At 44.8% G+C, this 17,572-nt stretch overlaps 6 non-coding genes across 6 annotated transcripts; all 6 read left to right on the plus strand.

Annotated features, from left to right (window-relative positions):
- Positions 1-2,817: 2,817 nt before the first annotated feature.
- On the plus strand, positions 2,818-2,888 carry trnag-gcc (transfer RNA glycine (anticodon GCC)). Its single transcript has one exon. It is a non-coding gene; the product is annotated as a tRNA-Gly (tRNA).
- A 3,380-nt stretch (positions 2,889-6,268) lies between these two features.
- Positions 6,269-6,339, plus strand: trnag-gcc (transfer RNA glycine (anticodon GCC)). The gene has a single exon. It is a non-coding gene; the product is annotated as a tRNA-Gly (tRNA).
- A 1,846-nt stretch (positions 6,340-8,185) lies between these two features.
- trnag-gcc (transfer RNA glycine (anticodon GCC)) lies at positions 8,186-8,256 on the plus strand. Its single transcript has one exon. It is a non-coding gene; the product is annotated as a tRNA-Gly (tRNA).
- Positions 8,257-11,636: 3,380 nt separating this feature from the next.
- trnag-gcc (transfer RNA glycine (anticodon GCC)) lies at positions 11,637-11,707 on the plus strand. The gene has a single exon. It is a non-coding gene; the product is annotated as a tRNA-Gly (tRNA).
- A 3,380-nt stretch (positions 11,708-15,087) lies between these two features.
- On the plus strand, positions 15,088-15,158 carry trnag-gcc (transfer RNA glycine (anticodon GCC)). The gene has a single exon. It is a non-coding gene; the product is annotated as a tRNA-Gly (tRNA).
- A 1,845-nt stretch (positions 15,159-17,003) lies between these two features.
- On the plus strand, positions 17,004-17,074 carry trnag-gcc (transfer RNA glycine (anticodon GCC)). Its single transcript has one exon. It is a non-coding gene; the product is annotated as a tRNA-Gly (tRNA).
- The last annotated feature ends 498 nt before the right edge of the window (positions 17,075-17,572 follow it).

The following is a 17,572-nucleotide window of genomic DNA, read 5'->3' on the forward strand; positions in this document are numbered from 1 at the left end:
GTACTGGTTGAGAACCTCTCCAGAGAGAACGGAGGCAAGACCTCTTAGTCAACATGAGCAATTTACCTCGCCTCGGAGGAACCCCATACGAGACCGTGCGAAAGACGTGGCAGCTCCAGAACCCGTAAAGAGCACAAGTCATACTGTACCTGAGTATTCACCAGGCCTTTTCCTGCCACCTACAGGAAGTGAAACTGAGCGAAACACCGATGGGGACCTACCTGACCTCACTAGACCTGTGGAAGAAGATGGAGTCAACCAGCACATGGAGTCTGGTACCGAAAGCCGACCCCTAACCCCTCCTGTTGAGCATAACTACACGGAACTCAGAAGGTCGACACGTGACAGAAAGCCAAGACAGCTCCTCACCTACGAAACATTGGGTGAACCATCAATGCAGTCACATGCTAATTTTAACTCAGTTTCTGCTCACATGGCCCCATACTCGCCCATCACAGTTACACCTCATCCCATTTCACCCACATACTCACCCATGCCATTCATTCCGCCAATGTGTATACCGGGTTCACAACCGATCTTGTACACCCAGACACCGTACCTACCATATACACACCATACACCAGCCACGTACATTCCACCCACAATGCTTTGCTATTAAGTAGAGGGTTGAGTACCAGAGATGTTTAGTGATGAAATCTAAGAGATGTTTGGGTAATGTTTTGAAGAAATGTCAGGAGCCATTCTTATTTTGTCAGGGAGTGTGTGATGCCCACTAATGTGTGCCCACATTGTGCATATAAATATTCGGTTTTACGTGGTTTATTTTTTTTTATACTTTTATTGTCAGTACGTACCTTGTTTTTTTTTAAGATCTATTTTAGTGTACAAGAATGTTATGTAAAACAGTAAGATGTACATTCAGTTACACATTTTCGACAGTAGAGGGGGCACCAGGAGACCAGTTTGCCTATGCATTGCGTGGGATTTTCCTTATAACTGAGGAGAATTCAGCAAAGGCAAGCCAGTTCCTGTGTCATCCATTTGTTCTCCACTTTTTCAGCTGTCCACGGGCGCTGCAACCCGGTACCCGTTACACGGACATCCCTCAACTTACCACTTCAGGCATATTTCCTCCCTGCCTTTCGATCATTGTTACACCACGACCTTTCATCCTTCATCCTGCAGTCATCTGATTCATTTACAGTTTCGCATTGTCCTGTCAAAATCCATCTACAATTTTATCGCTTCTAAGTAGCACTTTACATTTCACAGATTATCACACAAGCAGGTACGGTGACCGCTTCGTTCTTCACCTCCAGTTCTACATGGTTTTATTCAGATGGACCCTGGACGCTTTAGCTAAAACTCCCTAAACTGTTTCCTATTCATTCTCTGTGGTAGTGCTAAACCACTACGGATGTAATATGTTGTTGGCCGCTAACGCTTTGTGGCGCTCGTCCATTGCGTGCTGCAGCTAAAACTTACTATTTGTAGTTCACCTGAATCTCACCGACGCTTCAGCAGTTATGTCCGTCATCTGTGCGGTTGAATTTGTGTCCGTCATCTGTTTTACCTTAAAACCAGCGTTACCAAGTTTGGAAATGATTAACTTCACATTTGTCACTAAATTACAGAAACGGCCTGTTTAACGTTAGCGAACTGCTGCCTCGCCTGCTTTACTAGTGTGGCTGTAGCTTGTGTCCATCAGGTTCTGATGCCTGATATCATATACCATGAATGAACAGGACTGTTATTTTAATTAACCTGAAGGCTTTTTTTTTTTTCTTTGTGTGTGCGTGTGCTTGTGCGTGGCTGGATTGCGCCATGGTGATAAATGCCAGCGGATTAGATATTTAGCTGTGTTGTGGGTTTTACACTTCTGTCTTGTGTACAGTGTGTCTGATTTTAGCCTTTCAAATTATTTAACTCGTCCGATTTTTTATTTTCATTTTTTTGCATCATAATACAGAACATACACTCACCGTCCACTTTATTAGCAACACCCGTACATTCATGCAGTTATCCAATCAGTAAATCATGGGGCAGCAGCGTAATGGGAAAAAATCCAAACCAAAACGTACCGATACAGGTCAAGAGCTTCAGTTAATGTTGACATCAAACATCAGAATGAAGAAAAAATGTGATCTCTGTGACTTTGATTGTGGCATGGATGATGGCATCAGATGGGTTGGCTTGAGTTCGCACACAAGAGTTTACAAGGTATCTCAGAAAAGCATGTTGTGAGATCATTTATCCCAAGGTCGATATTCTATCATACTGCATAGCCCAGCCCTAATCTTGAGAACACGTTACAAGATTTGCCTTTTGAGTCACAGGAGAAAGAAAGAGAAAATGAAGTAGTTTCTTAAGGCGACAAGCTCCGACTGTAAAATACATCTTTGTAGCTCAAAACTCTGGAGACTGAATCCATTTTGGGAAATGTAAACAGCTGGACGTAACAGTTCGAGCAACGTCAAGTCGTCGTGTGAAGCTTTTGGTGTATATGCAAAATCCATATTCTTCATTGCAAAGGGGCAGGGCATGGAGTGAAACATACAGTTGGAGAGAAATCTCTCTCTTCTACTCGGACGTGGGTAAAATAGCGACTTGAAATCTCGCGGCGGTGCAAAAGCTCGGAAGAGCGCCGCAAGAGCGTGAGTGGCCAAAAGTAGGCTACATGGCATCCGTAGGGGTTCAGCACCGGCCGCGAACATGAATGGGAATTGGATTAGGGCCGTCTAGCAAAACAGTCCCCGCCCGGAAAGCTCAAGAAGGCTGTGATGGAACAGCGCCACAAAGCGTTAGTGGCCGAGGGTGTATCACATCCGCAGTGGTTTAGGACTCCGGCGCCCCTAAGCATTGGTGGTTCAGTGGTAGAATTCTCGCCTGCCACGCGGGAGGCCCGGGTTCGATTCCCGGCCAATGCACGGCGCGACCTTTTCCCTACCTCTTACAACCCACGTCAACCGACTTGTCTCGTGCCGCACTTTTCCCCACTAGGTTTAGCACAACCTCTTTTCGGTCGGTCGGCCGTTACTGCGGACATCCCTCAACTTACCACTTCAGGCATATTTCCTCCCTGCCTTTCGATCATTGTTACACCACGACCTTTCATCCTTCATCCTGCAGTCATCTGATTCATTTACAGTTTCGCATTGTCCTGTCAAAATCCATCTACAATTTTATCGCTTCTAAGTAGCACTTTACATTTCACAGATTATCACACAAGCAGGTACGGTGACCGCTTCGTTCTTCACCTCCAGTTCTACATGGTTTTATTCAGATGGACCCTGGACGCTTTAGCTAAAACTCCCTAAACTGTTTCCTATTCATTCTCTGTGGTAGTGCTAAACCACTACGGATGTAATATGTTGTTGGCCGCTAACGCTTTGTGGCGCTCGTCCATTGCGTGCTGCAGCTAAAACTTACTATTTGTAGTTCACCTGAATCTCACCGACGCTTCAGCAGTTATGTCCGTCATCTGTGCGGTTGAATTTGTGTCCGTCATCTGTTTTACCTTAAAACCAGCGTTACCAAGTTTGGAAATGATTAACTTCACATTTGTCACTAAATTACAGAAACGGCCTGTTTAACGTTAGCGAACTGCTGCCTCGCCTGCTTTACTAGTGTGGCTGTAGCTTGTGTCCATCAGGTTCTGATGCCTGATATCATATACCATGAATGAACAGGACTGTTATTTTAATTAACCTGAAGGCTTTTTTTTTTTTTCTTTGTGTGTGCGTGTGCTTGTGCGTGGCTGGATTGCGCCATGGTGATAAATGCCAGCGGATTAGATATTTAGCTGTGTTGTGGGTTTTACACTTCTGTCTTGTGTACAGTGTGTCTGATTTTAGCCTTTCAAATTATTTAACTCGTCCGATTTTTTATTTTCATTTTTTTGCATCATAATACAGAACATACACTCACCGTCCACTTTATTAGCAACACCCGTACATTCATGCAGTTATCCAATCAGTAAATCATGGGGCAGCAGAGTAATGGGAAAAAATCCAAACAAAAACGTACCGATACAGGTCAAGAGCTTCAGTTAATGTTGACATCAAACATCAGAATGAAGAAAAAATGTGATCTCTGTGACTTTGATTGTGGCATGGATGATGGCATCAGATGGGTTGGCTTGAGTTCGCACACAAGAGTTTACAAGGTATCTCAGAAAAGCATGTTGTGAGATCATTTATCCCAAGGTCGATATTCTATCATACTGCATAGCCCAGCCCTAATCTTGAGAACACGTTACAAGATTTGCCTTTTGAGTCACAGGAGAAAGAAAGAGAAAATGAAGTAGTTTCTTAAGGCGACAAGCTCCGACTGTAAAATACATCTTTGTAGCTCTAAACTCTGGAGACTGAATCCATTTTGGGAAATGTAAACAGCTGGACGTAACAGTTCGAGCAACGTCAAGTCGTCGTGTGAAGCTTTTGGTGTATATGCAAAATCCATATTCTTCATTGCAAAGGGGCAGGGCATGGAGTGAAACATACAGTTGGAGAGAAATCTCTCTCTTCTAAAATCTCGCGGCGGTGCAAAAGCTCGGAAGAGCGCCGCAAGAGCGTGAGTGGCCAAAAGTAGGCTACATGGCATCCGTAGGGGTTCAGCACCGGCCGCGAACATGAATGGGAATTGGATTAGGGCCGTCTAGCAAAACAGTCCCCGCCCGGAAAGCTCAAGAAGGCTGTGATGGAACAGCGCCACAAAGCGTTAGTGGATGAGGGTGTATCACATCCGCAGTGGTTTAGGACTCAGGCGCCCCTAAGCATTTTATTCAGATGGACCCGGGACGCTAAGCATTTTATTCAGATGGACCCGGGACGCTTTAGCTAAAACTCCCTAAACTGTTTCCTATTCATTCTCTGTGGTAGTGCTAAACCACTACGGATGTAATATGTTGTTGGCCGCTAACGCTTTGTGGCGCTCGTCCATTGCGTGCTGCAGCTAAAACTTACTATTTGTAGTTCACCTGAATCTCACCGATTCTTCAGCAGTTATGTCCGTCATCTGTGCGGTTGAATTTGTGTCCGTCATCTGTTTTACCTTAAAACCAGCGTTACCAAGTTTGGAAATGATTAACTTCACATTTGTCACTAAATTACAGAAACGGCCTGTTTAACGTTAGCGAACTGCTGCCTCGCCTGCTTTACTAGTGTGGCTGTAGCTTGTGTCCATCAGGTTCTGATGCCTGATATCATATACCATGAATGAACGGGACTGTTATTTTAATTAACCTGAAGGCTTTTTTTTTTTCTTTGTGTGTGCGTGTGCTTGTGCGTGGCTGGATTGCGCCATGGTGATAAATGCCATCGGATTAGATATTTAGCTGTGTTGTGGGTTTTACACTTCTGTCTTGTGTACAGTGTGTCTGATTTTAGCCTTTCAAATTATTTAACTCGTCCGATTTTTTATTTTCATTTTTTTGCATCATAATACAGAACATACACTCACCGTCCACTTTATTAGCAACACCCGTACATTCATGCAGTTATCCAATCAGTAAATCATGGGGCAGCAGCGTAATGGGAAAAAATCCAAACCAAAACGTACCGATACAGGTCAAGAGCTTCAGTTAATGTTGACGTCAAACATCAGAATGAAGAAAAAATGTGATCTCTGTGACTTTGATTGTGGCATGGATGATGGCATCAGATGGGTTGGCTTGAGTTCGCACACAAGAGTTTACAAGGTATCTCAGAAAAGCATGTTGTGAGATCATTTATCCCAAGGTCGATATTCTATCATACTGCATAGCCCAGCCCTCATCTTGAGAACACGTTACAAGATTTGCCTTTTGAGTCACAGGAGAAAGAAAGAGAAAATGAAGTAGTTTCTTAAGGCGACAAGCTCCGACTGTAAAATACATCTTTGTAGCTCAAAACTCTGGAGACTGAATCCATTTTGGGAAATGTAAACAGCTGGACGTAACAGTTCGAGCAACGTCAAGTCGTCGTGTGAAGCTTTTGGTGTATATGCAAAATCCATATTCTTCATTGCAAAGGGGCAGGGCATGGAGTGAAACATACAGTTGGAGAGAAATCTCTCTCTTCTAAAATCTCGCGGCGGTGCAAAAGCTCGGAAGAGCGCCGCAAGAGCGTGAGTGGCCAAAAGTAGGCTACATGGCATCCGTAGGGGTTCAGCACCGGCCGCGAACATGAATGGGAATTGGATTAGGGCCGTCTAGCAAAACAGTCCCCGCCCGGAAAGCTCAAGAAGGCTGTGATGGAACAGCGCCACAAAGCGTTAGTGGCCGAGGGTGTATCACATCCGCAGTGGTTTAGGACTCAGGCGCCCCTAAGCATTGGTGGTTCAGTGGTAGAATTCTCGCCTGCCACGCGGGAGGCCCGGGTTCGATTCCCGGCCAATGCACGGCGCGACCTTTTCCCTACCTCTTACAACCCACGTCAACCGACTTGTCTCGTGCCGCACTTTTCCCCACTAGGTTTAGCACAACCTCTTTTCGGTCGGTCGGCCGTTACTGCGGACATCCCTCAACTTACCACTTCAGGCATATTTCCTCCCTGCCTTTCGATCATTGTTACACCACGACCTTTCATCCTTCATCCTGCAGTCATCTGATTCATTTACAGTTTCGCATTGTCCTGTCAAAATCCATCTACAATTTTATCGCTTCTAAGTAGCACTTTACATTTCACAGATTATCACACAAGCAGGTACGGTGACCGCTTCGTTCTTCACCTCCAGTTCTACATGGTTTTATTCAGATGGACCCGGGACGCTTTAGCTAAAACTCCCTAAACTGTTTCCTATTCATTCTCTGTGGTAGTGCTAAACCACTACGGATGTAATATGTTGTTGGCCGCTAACGCTTTGTGGCGCTCGTCCATTGCGTGCTGCAGCTAAAACTTACTATTTGTAGTTCACCTGAATCTCACCGATTCTTCAGCAGTTATGTCCGTCATCTGTGCGGTTGAATTTGTGTCCGTCATCTGTTTTACCTTACAACCAGCGTTACCAAGTTTGGAAATGATTAACTTCACATTTGTCACTAAATTACAGAAACGGCCTGTTTAACGTTAGCGAACTGCTGCCTCGCCTGCTTTACTAGTGTGGCTGTAGCTTGTGTCCATCAGGTTCTGATGCCTGATATCATATACCATGAATGAACGGGACTGTTATTTTAATTAACCTGAAGGCTTTTTTTTTTTTCTTTGTGTGTGCGTGTGCTTGTGCGTGGCTGGATTGCGCCATGGTGATAAATGCCAGCGGATTAGATATTTAGCTGTGTTGTGGGTTTTACACTTCTGTCTTGTGTACAGTGTGTCTGATTTTAGCCTTTCAAATTATTTAACTCGTCCGATTTTTTATTTTCATTTTTTTGCATCATAATACAGAACATACACTCACCGTCCACTTTATTAGCAACACCCGTACATTCATGCAGTTATCCAATCAGTAAATCATGGGGCAGCAGCGTAATGGGAAAAAATCCAAACCAAAACGTACCGATACAGGTCAAGAGCTTCAGTTAATGTTGACGTCAAACATCAGAATGAAGAAAAAATGTGATCTCTGTGACTTTGATTGTGGCATGGATGATGGCATCAGATGGGTTGGCTTGAGTTCGCACACAAGAGTTTACAAGGTATCTCAGAAAAGCATGTTGTGAGATCATTTATCCCAAGGTCGATATTCTATCATACTGCATAGCCCAGCCCTCATCTTGAGAACACGTTACAAGATTTGCCTTTTGAGTCACAGGAGAAAGAAAGAGAAAATGAAGTAGTTTCTTAAGGCGACAAGCTCCGACTGTAAAATACATCTTTGTAGCTCAAAACTCTGGAGACTGAATCCATTTTGGGAAATGTAAACAGCTGGACGTAACAGTTCGAGCAACGTCAAGTCGTCGTGTGAAGCTTTTGGTGTATATGCAAAATCCATATTCTTCATTGCAAAGGGGCAGGGCATGGAGTGAAACATACAGTTGGAGAGAAATCTCTCTCTTCTAAAATCTCGCGGCGGTGCAAAAGCTCGGAAGAGCGCCGCAAGAGCGTGAGTGGCCAAAAGTAGGCTACATGGCATCCGTAGGGGTTCAGCACCGGCCGCGAACATGAATGGGAATTGGATTAGGGCCGTCTAGCAAAACAGTCCCCGCCCGGAAAGCTCAAGAAGGCTGTGATGGAACAGCGCCACAAAGCGTTAGTGGCCGAGGGTGTATCACATCCGCAGTGGTTTAGGACTCAGGCGCCCCTAAGCATTGGTGGTTCAGTGGTAGAATTCTCGCCTGCCACGCGGGAGGCCCGGGTTCGATTCCCGGCCAATGCACTGCGCGACCTTTTCCCTACCTCTTACAACCCACGTCAACCGACTTGTCTCGTGCCGCACTTTTCCCCACTAGGTTTAGCACAACCTCTTTTCGGTCGGTCGGCCGTTACTGCGGACATCCCTCAACTTACCACTTCAGGCATATTTCCTCCCTGCCTTTCGATCATTGTTACACCACGACCTTTCATCCTTCATCCTGCAGTCATCTGATTCATTTACAGTTTCGCATTGTCCTGTCAAAATCCATCTACAATTTTATCGCTTCTAAGTAGCACTTTACATTTCACAGATTATCACACAAGCAGGTACGGTGACCGCTTCGTTCTTCACCTCCAGTTCTACATGGTTTTATTCAGATGGACCCTGGACGCTTTAGCTAAAACTCCCTAAACTGTTTCCTATTCATTCTCTGTGGTAGTGCTAAACCACTACGGATGTAATATGTTGTTGGCCGCTAACGCTTTGTGGCGCTCGTCCATTGCGTGCTGCAGCTAAAACTTACTATTTGTAGTTCACCTGAATCTCACCGACGCTTCAGCAGTTATGTCCGTCATCTGTGCGGTTGAATTTGTGTCCGTCATCTGTTTTACCTTAAAACCAGCGTTACCAAGTTTGGAAATGATTAACTTCACATTTGTCACTAAATTACAGAAACGGCCTGTTTAACGTTAGCGAACTGCTGCCTCGCCTGCTTTACTAGTGTGGCTGTAGCTTGTGTCCATCAGGTTCTGATGCCTGATATCATATACCATGAATGAACAGGACTGTTATTTTAATTAACCTGAAGGCTTTTTTTTTTTTCTTTGTGTGTGCGTGTGCTTGTGCGTGGCTGGATTGCGCCATGGTGATAAATGCCAGCGGATTAGATATTTAGCTGTGTTGTGGGTTTTACACTTCTGTCTTGTGTACAGTGTGTCTGATTTTAGCCTTTCAAATTATTTAACTCGTCCGATTTTTTATTTTCATTTTTTTGCATCATAATACAGAACATACACTCACTGTCCACTTTATTAGCAACACCCGTACATTCATGCAGTTATCCAATCAGTAAATCATGGGGCAGCAGCGTAATGGGAAAAAATCCAAACCAAAACGTACCGATACAGGTCAAGAGCTTCAGTTAATGTTGACATCAAACATCAGAATGAAGAAAAAATGTGATCTCTGTGACTTTGATTGTGGCATGGATGATGGCATCAGATGGGTTGGCTTGAGTTCGCACACAAGAGTTTACAAGGTATCTCAGAAAAGCATGTTGTGAGATCATTTATCCCAAGGTCGATATTCTATCATACTGCATAGCCCAGCCCTAATCTTGAGAACACGTTACAAGATTTGCCTTTTGAGTCACAGGAGAAAGAAAGAGAAAATGAAGTAGTTTCTTAAGGCGACAAGCTCCGACTGTAAAATACATCTTTGTAGCTCAAAACTCTGGAGACTGAATCCATTTTGGGAAATGTAAACAGCTGGACGTAACAGTTCGAGCAACGTCAAGTCGTCGTGTGAAGCTTTTGGTGTATATGCAAAATCCATATTCTTCATTGCAAAGGGGCAGGGCATGGAGTGAAACATACAGTTGGAGAGAAATCTCTCTCTTCTAAAATCTCGCGGCGGTGCAAAAGCTCGGAAGAGCGCCGCAAGAGCGTGAGTGGCCAAAAGTAGGCTACATGGCATCCGTAGGGGTTCAGCACCGGCCGCGAACACGAATGGGAATTGGATTAGGGCCGTCTAGCAAAACAGTCCCCGCCCGGAAAGCTCAAGAAGGCTGTGATGGAACAGCGCCACAAAGCGTTAGTGGACGAGGGTGTATCACATCCGCAGTGGTTTAGGACTCAGGCGCCCCTAAGCATTTTATTCAGATGGACCCGGGACGCTAAGCATTTTATTCAGATGGACCCGGGACGCTTTAGCTAAAACTCCCTAAACTGTTTCCTATTCATTCTCTGTGGTAGTGCTAAACCACTACGGATGTAATATGTTGTTGGCCGCTAACGCTTTGTGGCGCTCGTCCATTGCGTGCTGCAGCTAAAACTTACTATTTGTAGTTCACCTGAATCTCACCGATTCTTCAGCAGTTATGTCCGTCATCTGTGCGGTTGAATTTGTGTCCGTCATCTGTTTTACCTTACAACCAGCGTTACCAAGTTTGGAAATGATTAACTTCACATTTGTCACTAAATTACAGAAACGGCCTGTTTAACGTTAGCGAACTGCTGCCTCGCCTGCTTTACTAGTGTGGCTGTAGCTTGTGTCCATCAGGTTCTGATGCCTGATATCATATACCATGAATGAACAGGACTGTTATTTTAATTAACCTGAAGGCTTTTTTTTTTTTCTTTGTGTGTGCGTGTGCTTGTGCGTGGCTGGATTGCGCCATGGTGATAAATGCCATCGGATTAGATATTTAGCTGTGTTGTGGGTTTTACACTTCTGTCTTGTGTACAGTGTGTCTGATTTTAGCCTTTCAAATTATTTAACTCGTCCGATTTTTTATTTTCATTTTTTTGCATCATAATACAGAACATACACTCACTGTCCACTTTATTAGCAACACCCGTACATTCATGCAGTTATCCAATCAGTAAATCATGGGGCAGCAGCGTAATGGGAAAAAATCCAAACCAAAACGTACCGATACAGGTCAAGAGCTTCAGTTAATGTTGACGTCAAACATCAGAATGAAGAAAAAATGTGATCTCTGTGACTTTGATTGTGGCATGGATGATGGCATCAGATGGGTTGGCTTGAGTTCGCACACAAGAGTTTACAAGGTATCTCAGAAAAGCATGTTGTGAGATCATTTATCCCAAGGTCGATATTCTATCATACTGCATAGCCCAGCCCTCATCTTGAGAACACGTTACAAGATTTGCCTTTTGAGTCACAGGAGAAAGAAAGAGAAAATGAAGTAGTTTCTTAAGGCGACAAGCTCCGACTGTAAAATACATCTTTGTAGCTCAAAACTCTGGAGACTGAATCCATTTTGGGAAATGTAAACAGCTGGACGTAACAGTTCGAGCAACGTCAAGTCGTCGTGTGAAGCTTTTGGTGTATATGCAAAATCCATATTCTTCATTGCAAAGGGGCAGGGCATGGAGTGAAACATACAGTTGGAGAGAAATCTCTCTCTTCTAAAATCTCGCGGCGGTGCAAAAGCTCGGAAGAGCGCCGCAAGAGCGTGAGTGGCCAAAAGTAGGCTACATGGCATCCGTAGGGGTTCAGCACCGGCCGCGAACATGAATGGGAATTGGATTAGGGCCGTCTAGCAAAACAGTCCCCGCCCGGAAAGCTCAAGAAGGCTGTGATGGAACAGCGCCACAAAGCGTTAGTGGCCGAGGGTGTATCACATCCGCAGTGGTTTAGGACTCAGGCGCCCCTAAGCATTGGTGGTTCAGTGGTAGAATTCTCGCCTGCCACGCGGGAGGCCCGGGTTCGATTCCCGGCCAATGCACTGCGCGACCTTTTCCCTACCTCTTACAACCCACGTCAACCGACTTGTCTCGTGCCGCACTTTTCCCCACTAGGTTTAGCACAACCTCTTTTCGGTCGGTCGGCCGTTACTGCGGACATCCCTCAACTTACCACTTCAGGCATATTTCCTCCCTGCCTTTCGATCATTGTTACACCACGACCTTTCATCCTTCATCCTGCAGTCATCTGATTCATTTACAGTTTCGCATTGTCCTGTCAAAATCCATCTACAATTTTATCGCTTCTAAGTAGCACTTTACATTTCACAGATTATCACACAAGCAGGTACGGTGACCGCTTCGTTCTTCACCTCCAGTTCTACATGGTTTTATTCAGATGGACCCTGGACGCTTTAGCTAAAACTCCCTAAACTGTTTCCTATTCATTCTCTGTGGTAGTGCTAAACCACTACGGATGTAATATGTTGTTGGCCGCTAACGCTTTGTGGCGCTCGTCCATTGCGTGCTGCAGCTAAAACTTACTATTTGTAGTTCACCTGAATCTCACCGACGCTTCAGCAGTTATGTCCGTCATCTGTGCGGTTGAATTTGTGTCCGTCATCTGTTTTACCTTAAAACCAGCGTTACCAAGTTTGGAAATGATTAACTTCACATTTGTCACTAAATTACAGAAACGGCCTGTTTAACGTTAGCGAACTGCTGCCTCGCCTGCTTTACTAGTGTGGCTGTAGCTTGTGTCCATCAGGTTCTGATGCCTGATATCATATACCATGAATGAACAGGACTGTTATTTTAATTAACCTGAAGGCTTTTTTTTTTTTCTTTGTGTGTGCGTGTGCTTGTGCGTGGCTGGATTGCGCCATGGTGATAAATGCCAGCGGATTAGATATTTAGCTGTGTTGTGGGTTTTACACTTCTGTCTTGTGTACAGTGTGTCTGATTTTAGCCTTTCAAATTATTTAACTCGTCCGATTTTTTATTTTCATTTTTTTGCATCATAATACAGAACATACACTCACTGTCCACTTTATTAGCAACACCCGTACATTCATGCAGTTATCCAATCAGTAAATCATGGGGCAGCAGCGTAATGGGAAAAAATCCAAACCAAAACGTACCGATACAGGTCAAGAGCTTCAGTTAATGTTGACATCAAACATCAGAATGAAGAAAAAATGTGATCTCTGTGACTTTGATTGTGGCATGGATGATGGCATCAGATGGGTTGGCTTGAGTTCGCACACAAGAGTTTACAAGGTATCTCAGAAAAGCATGTTGTGAGATCATTTATCCCAAGGTCGATATTCTATCATACTGCATAGCCCAGCCCTAATCTTGAGAACACGTTACAAGATTTGCCTTTTGAGTCACAGGAGAAAGAAAGAGAAAATGAAGTAGTTTCTTAAGGCGACAAGCTCCGACTGTAAAATACATCTTTGTAGCTCAAAACTCTGGAGACTGAATCCATTTTGGGAAATGTAAACAGCTGGACGTAACAGTTCGAGCAACGTCAAGTCGTCGTGTGAAGCTTTTGGTGTATATGCAAAATCCATATTCTTCATTGCAAAGGGGCAGGGCATGGAGTGAAACATACAGTTGGAGAGAAATCTCTCTCTTCTAAAATCTCGCGGCGGTGCAAAAGCTCGGAAGAGCGCCGCAAGAGCGTGAGTGGCCAAAAGTAGGCTACATGGCATCCGTAGGGGTTCAGCACCGGCCGCGAACACGAATGGGAATTGGATTAGGGCCGTCTAGCAAAACAGTCCCCGCCCGGAAAGCTCAAGAAGGCTGTGATGGAACAGCGCCACAAAGCGTTAGTGGACGAGGGTGTATCACATCCGCAGTGGTTTAGGACTCAGGCGCCCCTAAGCATTTTATTCAGATGGACCCGGGACGCTAAGCATTTTATTCAGATGGACCCGGGACGCTTTAGCTAAAACTCCCTAAACTGTTTCCTATTCATTCTCTGTGGTAGTGCTAAACCACTACGGATGTAATATGTTGTTGGCCGCTAACGCTTTGTGGCGCTCGTCCATTGCGTGCTGCAGCTAAAACTTACTATTTGTAGTTCACCTGAATCTCACCGATTCTTCAGCAGTTATGTCCGTCATCTGTGCGGTTGAATTTGTGTCCGTCATCTGTTTTACCTTACAACCAGCGTTACCAAGTTTGGAAATGATTAACTTCACATTTGTCACTAAATTACAGAAACGGCCTGTTTAACGTTAGCGAACTGCTGCCTCGCCTGCTTTACTAGTGTGGCTGTAGCTTGTGTCCATCAGGTTCTGATGCCTGATATCATATACCATGAATGAACAGGACTGTTATTTTAATTAACCTGAAGGCTTTTTTTTTTTTCTTTGTGTGTGCGTGTGCTTGTGCGTGGCTGGATTGCGCCATGGTGATAAATGCCATCGGATTAGATATTTAGCTGTGTTGTGGGTTTTACACTTCTGTCTTGTGTACAGTGTGTCTGATTTTAGCCTTTCAAATTATTTAACTCGTCCGATTTTTTATTTTCATTTTTTTGCATCATAATACAGAACATACACTCACTGTCCACTTTATTAGCAACACCCGTACATTCATGCAGTTATCCAATCAGTAAATCATGGGGCAGCAGCGTAATGGGAAAAAATCCAAACCAAAACGTACCGATACAGGTCAAGAGCTTCAGTTAATGTTGACGTCAAACATCAGAATGAAGAAAAAATGTGATCTCTGTGACTTTGATTGTGGCATGGATGATGGCATCAGATGGGTTGGCTTGAGTTCGCACACAAGAGTTTACAAGGTATCTCAGAAAAGCATGTTGTGAGATCATTTATCCCAAGGTCGATATTCTATCATACTGCATAGCCCAGCCCTCATCTTGAGAACACGTTACAAGATTTGCCTTTTGAGTCACAGGAGAAAGAAAGAGAAAATGAAGTAGTTTCTTAAGGCGACAAGCTCCGACTGTAAAATACATCTTTGTAGCTCAAAACTCTGGAGACTGAATCCATTTTGGGAAATGTAAACAGCTGGACGTAACAGTTCGAGCAACGTCAAGTCGTCGTGTGAAGCTTTTGGTGTATATGCAAAATCCATATTCTTCATTGCAAAGGGGCAGGGCATGGAGTGAAACATACAGTTGGAGAGAAATCTCTCTCTTCTAAAATCTCGCGGCGGTGCAAAAGCTCGGAAGAGCGCCGCAAGAGCGTGAGTGGCCAAAAGTAGGCTACATGGCATCCGTAGGGGTTCAGCACCGGCCGCGAACATGAATGGGAATTGGATTAGGGCCGTCTAGCAAAACAGTCCCCGCCCGGAAAGCTCAAGAAGGCTGTGATGGAACAGCGCCACAAAGCGTTAGTGGCCGAGGGTGTATCACATCCGCAGTGGTTTAGGACTCAGGCGCCCCTAAGCATTGGTGGTTCAGTGGTAGAATTCTCGCCTGCCACGCGGGAGGCCCGGGTTCGATTCCCGGCCAATGCACGGCGCGACCTTTTCCCTACCTCTTACAACCCACGTCAACCGACTTGTCTCGTGCCGCACTTTTCCCCACTAGGTTTAGCACAACCTCTTTTCGGTCGGTCGGCCGTTACTGCGGACATCCCTCAACTTACCACTTCAGGCATATTTCCTCCCTGCCTTTCGATCATTGTTACACCACGACCTTTCATCCTTCATCCTGCAGTCATCTGATTCATTTACAGTTTCGCATTGTCCTGTCAAAATCCATCTACAATTTTATCGCTTCTAAGTAGCACTTTACATTTCACAGATTATCACACAAGCAGGTACGGTGACCGCTTCGTTCTTCACCTCCAGTTCTACATGGTTTTATTCAGATGGACCCGGGACGCTTTAGCTAAAACTCCCTAAACTGTTTCCTATTCATTCTCTGTGGTAGTGCTAAACCACTACGGATGTAATATGTTGTTGGCCGCTAACGCTTTGTGGCGCTCGTCCATTGCGTGCTGCAGCTAAAACTTACTATTTGTAGTTCACCTGAATCTCACCGATTCTTCAGCAGTTATGTCCGTCATCTGTGCGGTTGAATTTGTGTCCGTCATCTGTTTTACCTTAAAACCAGCGTTACCAAGTTTGGAAATGATTAACTTCACATTTGTCACTAAATTACAGAAACGGCCTGTTTAACGTTAGCGAACTGCTGCCTCGCCTGCTTTACTAGTGTGGCTGTAGCTTGTGTCCATCAGGTTCTGATGCCTGATATCATATACCATGAATGAACGGGACTGTTATTTTAATTAACCTGAAGGCTTTTTTTTTTTCTTTGTGTGTGCGTGTGCTTGTGCGTGGCTGGATTGCGCCATGGTGATAAATGCCATCGGATTAGATATTTAGCTGTGTTGTGGGTTTTACACTTCTGTCTTGTGTACAGTGTGTCTGATTTTAGCCTTTCAAATTATTTAACTCGTCCGATTTTTTATTTTCATTTTTTTGCATCATAATACAGAACATACACTCACCGTCCACTTTATTAGCAACACCCGTACATTCATGCAGTTATCCAATCAGTAAATCATGGGGCAGCAGCGTAATGGGAAAAAATCCAAACCAAAACGTACCGATACAGGTCAAGAGCTTCAGTTAATGTTGACATCAAACATCAGAATGAAGAAAAAATGTGATCTCTGTGACTTTGATTGTGGCATGGATGATGGCATCAGATGGGTTGGCTTGAGTTCGCACACAAGAGTTTACAAGGTATCTCAGAAAAGCATGTTGTGAGATCATTTATCCCAAGGTCGATATTCTATCATACTGCATAGCCCAGCCCTCATCTTGAGAACACGTTACAAGATTTGCCTTTTGAGTCACAGGAGAAAGAAAGAGAAAATGAAGTAGTTTCTTAAGGCGACAAGCTCCGACTGTAAAATACATCTTTGTAGCTCAAAACTCTGGAGACTGAATCCATTTTGGGAAATGTAAACAGCTGGACGTAACAGTTCGAGCAACGTCAAGTCGTCGTGTGAAGCTTTTGGTGTATATGCAAAATCCATATTCTTCATTGCAAAGGGGCAGGGCATGGAGTGAAACATACAGTTGGAGAGAAATCTCTCTCTTCTAAAATCTCGCGGCGGTGCAAAAGCTCGGAAGAGCGCCGCAAGAGCGTGAGTGGCCAAAAGTAGGCTACATGGCATCCGTAGGGGTTCAGCACCGGCCGCGAACATGAATGGGAATTGGATTAGGGCCGTCTAGCAAAACAGTCCCCGCCCGGAAAGCTCAAGAAGGCTGTGATGGAACAGCGCCACAAAGCGTTAGTGGCCGAGGGTGTATCACATCCGCAGTGGTTTAGGACTCAGGCGCCCCTAAGCATTGGTGGTTCAGTGGTAGAATTCTCGCCTGCCACGCGGGAGGCCCGGGTTCGATTCCCGGCCAATGCACTGCGCGACCTTTTCCCTACCTCTTACAACCCACGTCAACCGACTTGTCTCGTGCCGCACTTTTCCCCACTAGGTTTAGCACAACCTCTTTTCGGTCGGTCGGCCGTTACTGCGGACATCCCTCAACTTACCACTTCAGGCATATTTCCTCCCTGCCTTTCGATCATTGTTACACCACGACCTTTCATCCTTCATCCTGCAGTCATCTGATTCATTTACAGTTTCGCATTGTCCTGTCAAAATCCATCTACAATTTTATCGCTTCTAAGTAGCACTTTACATTTCACAGATTATCACACAAGCAGGTACGGTGACCGCTTCGTTCTTCACCTCCAGTTCTACATGGTTTTATTCAGATGGACCCGGGACGCTTTAGCTAAAACTCCCTAAACTGTTTCCTATTCATTCTCTGTGGTAGTGCTAAACCACTACGGATGTAATATGTTGTTGGCCGCTAACGCTTTGTGGCGCTCGTCCATTGCGTGCTGCAGCTAAAAC

The sequence above is a fragment of the Pangasianodon hypophthalmus genome, chromosome 11 (assembly GCF_027358585.1).
Source record: "Pangasianodon hypophthalmus isolate fPanHyp1 chromosome 11, fPanHyp1.pri, whole genome shotgun sequence".
NCBI lineage: Eukaryota > Metazoa > Chordata > Actinopteri > Siluriformes > Pangasiidae > Pangasianodon > Pangasianodon hypophthalmus.